Source organism: Halyomorpha halys, unplaced genomic scaffold (assembly GCF_000696795.3).
Source record: "Halyomorpha halys isolate HHAL.00 unplaced genomic scaffold, Hhal_1.1 Scaffold36.1, whole genome shotgun sequence".
NCBI classification, from domain to species: domain Eukaryota; kingdom Metazoa; phylum Arthropoda; class Insecta; order Hemiptera; family Pentatomidae; genus Halyomorpha; species Halyomorpha halys.
Window position 1 is genome coordinate 1,195,636 of NW_027108624.1, and position 7,827 is coordinate 1,203,462.

The 7,827-nt window shown below is 29.3% G+C and overlaps 1 protein-coding gene across 1 annotated transcript in view; it reads left to right on the forward strand.

The window, feature by feature from the left end:
* The first annotated feature begins 315 nt into the window (after positions 1-315).
* Positions 316-7,827, forward strand: part of LOC106686615 (uncharacterized) — a 220,772-nt gene continuing 213,260 nt past the window's right edge. The window contains exon 1 of the mRNA XM_067046905.1: positions 316-465. The gene's annotated coding sequence lies outside the window, so the exon portion shown is untranslated. The remainder of the gene's footprint in view (positions 466-7,827) is intronic.

Consider the following 7,827-nt stretch of genomic DNA (forward strand, 5'->3'; position numbering starts at 1 on the left):
ACAATCTAACAAGAAATTTAAATATTTATTGAATGCTCCGAGAAGAAAACATAAATAAGAAGTTGATTCACAATGAACCGCGCAAAAACTATTTTTCCCGCTAACTCGCCATGCCATCAAGAATTTTCGAACGGATAAACAACTTTTTTTCAGAGAAAAGACGAATTGCTGTTCAGTTATTATTATCGGTTATTTAAAATTTCAACTCAAATTATCACTGTTCGATCACCAAGTATCTATCGACATAATTTTTTTTTATTAACTAATTTTGAAACAGTTGGAAGGTCGTGCTTATTAAGATGGCACCTATTTTTCAAAAAGAAATGTTCAATTTGACAATTCAAGCGTCTCTCTGTTATTTAATCATTAGGATGAGTTACTTGTTATTGTTAATATTTAAAACAGTGTCGTTGACAGTCTTTCTGAATGCGGTTAGCTAATTGACAACAGTTCTTCACGTGAAGTGTAAGTAATAACTTTATGATACTTTTAATATTTCTATAACAGACTAGGCTTTTAAAGTATTTAGAAATACAAAGGGTCTTTGTTTTAAAAATCGATCAACTTAAAAATAAAACATTTTTGTATAGATCGAAATACAAATATTTATGTTTGTAATGTTTTCATATAAATATTTTCATATACGGTTGCTATCAACAGTTTACATACTCCAGATAAATATTTTGTGTTATTTAATTTTAAGCATAATATAAGGAAGTTTTTATACATATGTGAATCTCTTGCTCTATGAACATAAAAAATACAATGAAATTATAAAAACAAAATTGGGAAAAATGTATAGTGTAAATTCCAATTCTGCTAACTATTTTATGTACATGGAAGTAAATCTTACGCTAAATTATTATTATATAAATAAAAACCATTTTTATAAATTGGTCCAAAAAGGTTTGCGTCTTTTGAATATATCAATCTGCTCAAACGACAAACTTCGATTTTAATTGAAAATATTCCCTGGCATGTTAAAGAAAATAAGTATGCTCTATAAGGCCCAGATATAAATTATATTTGATTTTTTTTTTAATAAGCTAAAGAGCTTTGAAGTCTGTTGTTCATTTTCAAATGTGCCTCGATGATTAAATATGAATTTTAGTCTAGGATTAAAATTCATTTCTTGTGAAATGAATTAAATGCATTTTGATCTAGCTCTGCTCATGTGTAAGCCCGCCAACAGGTGTAACCTCACCACAATCGATTTCATTTTTTATATCGTTTGATTTGAAGCATCGATTTAAAGGTTATTGTTTACAAAGTTTTATAAATCTGCTTTATTTTAATTAAGTATTATACATTCCTAAAAAGCGAAGGTTTTTCTTTATAATAAAAAATGTGTATGAATTCTTATTTTATTTTATTTAATTATGTATTTCTTAGATTATGTAAAACAATTTTCACATTCACTTACCTATATAGAGAGTATATAGTGAGATATATATATAGTATTGAGATCGAGCCAAATTTCGAATTTTCGATGGAAATACAGGTTTTAAGATCCTCTGAGCCCAAATAACGAGTTCTCGCAAAATGGGTTGTGTGTCTGTCTGTAAGTGTGTGTTTGAAAAGCCTATTTCAAAAACATAAGGTCGTACGGAAATTGAAATTATATATTTAAAGCGGGTATATGCCTTGGATGAGAAACTTTTTCGATATAATCAAACGAACAGAAGTGCCGCTTTATATAATGTATTTTTCTGTTTTCCTGAAGAAGCCTCTAATTCTGAATCTACATGTTCGCCACTTGCCGCAAATCCAAGACGTATAAATACTTGGTAAATTAAGGAAGTAACTAGCGTCAGTATCTACACGTTTGTTTGTTCTTTTGAATTTTCTCGTTTATTATATTCGATTAACATCATAACAATGGACACAATAAAGATTGTCGAAATGAAATTCAACCTTTGTTCTTGAATTTTTATGAGAAACTTGTTAATTTAATCAACTAGACATATAATTTAATTGTAATTTTACATTAGTGCTATGTTAATTAAAAATTAAAGCGCTAAAGTTAATTCAGAAGATTTGAAATAATGTGTTTATACCAAATCAATAGGATTTTAAAATATAACATCTTAAACTAGAGTTAATTATTAAATCCAAAAGTTGGGAAAATTCTCCTCCTACTCTTATCACTAATATTTATCTTTCGACGGTCTAAAACAACGCTAGCTGAACAAAAATGTGTTGACGCAGTAGAAGTGCCCTTTGCTTTGTAACCAAAAACCGACAACCAACGAATTGTCAACCATCCAATCCAAATAACCCTTCCACACGCTTGAGCATCCGCAAATTTTATGTGGTTGGGCAAACATGTGGAGGTATCTTAATGATTTTTTATTAAACTCGGCATTTCAAGTTACAATTAAATATGAACCATGAAAAGATTTGTCAATTAACTTAAGGAGATAAAAGGGAAAATATTTGTAATGGGCTGAAAACCCATTTTCGAAAATAAGAGTTATTATATACTATTGGAATGCCAATGATTTTATAAAAAATAATATCTAGCATAGAAAAAGGTGAAGAAGATAATGCAGAATAACGAAAAACGCGGGCACATACGCAGTGGAGCTTTTTTTCGCAGTCTGATAAAATTTTCTTGTCTCCATTTTCATTAAATAATTATTTTTTAATTTCTCTTAACCTATTGACAAGATAATCAACTACATAAAACCATTCTTAATATTGATTCTTTAACAATTTAGTATTGAGTAAATGGTTAAGAGTTGAATGTAAATTTTAGTTAACTGTTTTATTTTTCTATTTCTACCACACTTTCGCAAAAGAAAAATATTAAAATTTTGTAACGAGAATTATCATGTACTTCTCTTGAAACTATTGATATTATAGTCAACATGTAAACAGACAAAAGCATTAGAAAAATTAGTAAGGGAAAGTATGGCCTAATTGAATAATATAAAAATATCTGTTTTGAAAGCAGCTAGGATTAATTTTAATTGAAAGCAGATTGATAGGTGAAAGTTGTATGATGCAAGCACCGCACCAAATTATTTTTTCAAATGCGTGTTATAATTCCAGACACTATAAACTTTTTTTTTAAATCAATAAAACAGCCAGGTAATGTCAAATCAAAAACTTTATTAATAATGTTTGGCATCGTGGTTTATGAAGTTGGAATTCTGATTAACAAATTATTTTAAAACCAAAAATTAAGATTTTAGTTTATCTTTACCGTATGTCGTTACTATAGTCATTTTATTTATTTTTTAGCTGAATATCTCTTTAGGTTGAACAAAATTCGAAGTTCCTTCTCTAATACTCAAATTATGAAAAACATGGAAAGGCTTTCACCAATTATTGATAAAATCGATAGATTATTGCGGCCTTAGAATAAAATTTAAGGTCAAGGGGAAGAGTGATTTCCTGTTCCTACATAGAACGCCCGCCCAAGTCCAGACAACTACCCTGTTTGGTATGGAAGACATAACAACTTAACCGTTATACGGAATCTCATTTGAAATGTAATGAACAGTTCATTTAATATTTTGAATCTGACCATTGAATCATTGAAATTATGTGGAATATTTTTTTTTTTTTGCGTTTTTACGGGGAAAACTTGTGTAAGATTTTGAAATTTATTGGATTTTTTTCATTATTTTGACAAATATTAGGGGTGCAAATCAAAAAAATATTTTTTAAATTTACTTATAATTTATCATATTAGAAAATGAAGGGTTAATGTGGTGGTGTTGGTTGAGCTCCTAATTAAAAAAAAAATTAAGTTATTTCACATATGACTATATCCCTTGTATAATTTAGGTAAAAATTGACCATTTTCTGGTAAAAAATAAAACAATTGTTTTTTTAGTTTACCTAAAAGAACTAAAAAATAATTTTTTTTTTTAACTTCTGATACAGCCACCATTTTTGGTTTCCCCTAACTATGGTTGTCAGAGCTATCAATTTTGACTCTAGCCATACATAGTTTTCATTTTAGAAATAAAAAAAACTTACTTCTCTGGCTCTGGAACTATGATAGATAAGGTCTATTATAAGGGATCCATGTTAGTTTTCGAAATACATATAAAAAATGATTTTACGAAACAATCTATCCAAGCTCGATTAAAATTTCTTCTAAAAATGTTTTTATTGTAACGTTAGATTTTCTTTATCTTTAATATATTTTTAGTACTTCTTCATTTTTATAGTTCGTAAAGCCATTTGGAACAAGAGAATACAACTTCAAGATTAATCTATGATTGCCTTTCACGCTCGCTTGCGGAATACTCTTCGCAATAGGTCGAAAGTTCATTCTTTGAGTTCAGCTGTATTTCAGAATACAATTGGTATGATGATAGAATTATAATTCTTCTTAAGTTCCTAATAAATCAAATATTTCACTTGAATATTTAATATGAATGAAGATTAACCCGTTTTAATTAAATTTCTTTATTGTATCCTTATTTGATATGGAAGTATATCTGTACCTGTAACTTAAACATGTGTATTCAATGCCGACATTTTCTATAATTATTATTTTTAAAAAGTAGAACTTTTGGACAAATTTGATAATAAGGTTGTTTTTGGAAGAAAGCTACAAACACCTCCTACAATTTGTTTTTCAATACTATTTGACGTAGGAGAAAATTGAACTCACACCGCTTCACAAATCGGTAATGACCTTCACCACCCCAGTATTACTACCCTCGTATTTTATACAGGTTATATTTTATAATCCTAATCCTCTTTCTTTTAAATTTATATCTAGTAAAGGTGTTGTTAAATCACAATGGTATGATACAGACATGTATAGAAACTACCCATTGATAGTACTCTGATAACGTTTCTATTTAGAAAGTCTCGAGGTCATCTTCTTTTCAGGCGCCTCGGAGGATAGTCAGGAATGGAAAAGGAAGCAAGGTTAGAAATAAGTGTATTTAGGAGTTTATAATGAATTAATTGATATCTGTTTCAGGCTAGAGCGGTTACCTATAAATCTTAATGTATTATTTTATTTGTAACAAAGTAAGGAGCATTGAGGTTTTTACGAAGGATTTTGGATTGAAATGATTGGGTACGAGAGGAAATCGTAGGTGTAGTGAAGTCTCAAAGCTCAATTCCGTGTGTCCAGATAGGCCTTATTTTAGTCATGTTGATCAGTCTTTTGTTATGGATTGGAAGTTTAGACCGCTTGTCTTGTAAATGCTGTAATAATTGGAATCGAAGAGTAGTTTCCGATCTTTTCAGTCTTGTGTGTGGATTCCAAGCTAGTCGTTTGTCCAGATGTAGCAGGAGGTAGCGGATCTGTTCAAGAGGAATAAGAGCAACATTATTAAAGGGCTGTCGGTAGGTTTAAGATGAAGGTTAAAGGTGGTTTGATGGGATTTATTTTAATCTTCCACTTTGAACGTCATTTTTCAAGGATTGTGATTTAGGATGGGTAGTTACAGTAAGAGGTATGATTAGGAACCAAGATGGTTTACTTTGAATAATCTATCACTGAGAAAGGAACAGATAATCAGAAAGTATGTACGGAGTAGGAATTCACGGAGTTTGTAAAGCAGTCCCGGGTACCAGATGCGATCAAAAGCCTGTTCTACATCGAAGAAGACTCCCGCGTTGAACATTCCACGTTCCGAAGAAAAGGTGCATTGCTGTATAGTGAAGTGGGATGTTCGGAATCCAAACTGATGATCTAGGATTATATGTTTGGGATCAAGTAGGGGTATAGGCGATTCAAAATGTGTTTTTCGAGGGATTTGCCCATAATCGGTAATAGAGAGATAGGACCGTAGGAGGATGGGTATTCTGGCGGCTTTTGAAGTTTGGATACCATTTTGATTATAGATAATTTCCATGGGTCTAGAAAATGTGTATTCTAATCCTAATTCTGAACTCATTTATTTTATTTTTTTCTCGTTTCGGCTCAGTAAATTATCTTTGAAGGTGATTTACTAATAAGCTCAGATCGTGTCTTTTTAAGTTATGCGGAGTTTGAAAACTGTAGAATGTGCCCGTGAATACTAAGTTATCAATTTTTTCAGATATAAATTTAAAAATTCTTTTTTAAAAATATAAATATTAAATACATACATGTATGTATTATATGAAGGATTGACAAAAATATCAGTCCATGAGAGTATTCCAGTTGTTAGAAGTTGAAGAGTTCGAAGGTAATTATTATTTTCTTTTTATAAATTAAATCTAATAAAATAGTTTTAATGAATAACTATTAAAAAAAATTCTATATTCTAGAAACTATTCACGAAAGTTATTTAAGATACTAAAAGTTATAGACCGGGAGGCTCGGGCAAAAAATGTGACCGATTAGCAGAAATTATTCCATTGTTCAGGCCGAAATTCCGTATAATGTTCTGCTACATTAAAACGATCTTAATCAAATTTTATAGATCAATTAATTAATAATATTTTACAAACATTTATCTTACTTTGTGCCTACTATTTCCTATTAAAATAATAGTTCATTTTTCCCCTAAACTATACAACAGGATGTATTTAGGGAGGATGCCACGGGAAGTCTATTCTAATCAAGAATAACCTAAAAGTTTCGCTCAATTTCTACTCAGTGCTTCATATCCTCAAAAATAACTTCACATGAAAAAAGTAATATCACATTTTTTAAATATAGCAAATTTGCTGAGCCCTTCTAGGGCTATTTACGTTCCATAGTTCCCGAGATTAAGCAATTTTTTTTTTAAAATAGCGAAAAATCAGTATTTTTGCAAATATCATGGAAACAACTCCTACGAAAAGATTCATTTTAATCTGCTTTGTGGTACATTTACCTAGCTCTTATGTGAGTGCTAATAGAAATCTGTACGTCTGAATAATTCTTGAGATAATATTGTTGACCAAAACGTTTTTTATAGTGAAATATCAGTATTATACAAACTTATTTTTGTGAATATGAAAACTTCTCCTTCGAAAATATTAATTATAAACTATTCTGTGCTGCTTTGATTGAGCTTCGCTTAGAGTGTTAGTGGATATATGCACGTACAATACATCCTGAGATAACAATTGTTAAATGACCAAAATATTTTTAATTAAGAAAAATCAACAATTTGTGAATTTATTTTGGCAAATATCATGCAAACTACTACTTCTATGACATATTTATAATACACTATTGTATGGTGCTATTTAATAAGCTTCAATTTGAGTGGTAATAAACAAATATACATCCTATAGCTCCGAGGTAATTGAATTTTCTCAAAAAATGAAGTGTACCCAAAATAGTTTAATAAATACTTTTCAAAGACATTTACAACTTGTTGTACTTATTGTTAAATATAGGTTAAAATCGAATTATTTCCAAACAAATTAGTGTTTCAAAATAAGATGAACTTGTCGTTATAATTAAATTACTTTCGGCTAACTCGATCAAAAGCTTTTTTTCTATCAGACAATTTTTTTAGTTCCGGCTCCGTGTCTGTTGGATTTGATAGCTTGTTATACTACTAACGGTACTAGTCCCAAAGGCTAGTATGTAGGGATGTAAATATAATTAAATATAATTATAGTATCTTATACATCGATATACATATTATAATTATAGTAGTAAATGTAATTATAATATGTATATCTTATCTACAGTTTTAAATATATCGAAATAGAAATTCAAAATATCAATTTAAAAAAAAAATGATTTTTTAACATATAAGTCCCGAAATTTGTAATCATCGAAAGGAATATAAGGGGAAGAGGGTTTAAGTTGAATAAAAAGATAGGGTAATATAAATAAACTAGTTTCAGAATCATATTACCGTTTATAGTTGCAATTAATTACTTATTTATTTTTAAATAAATTTTATTTGTCAAAAAAAATTA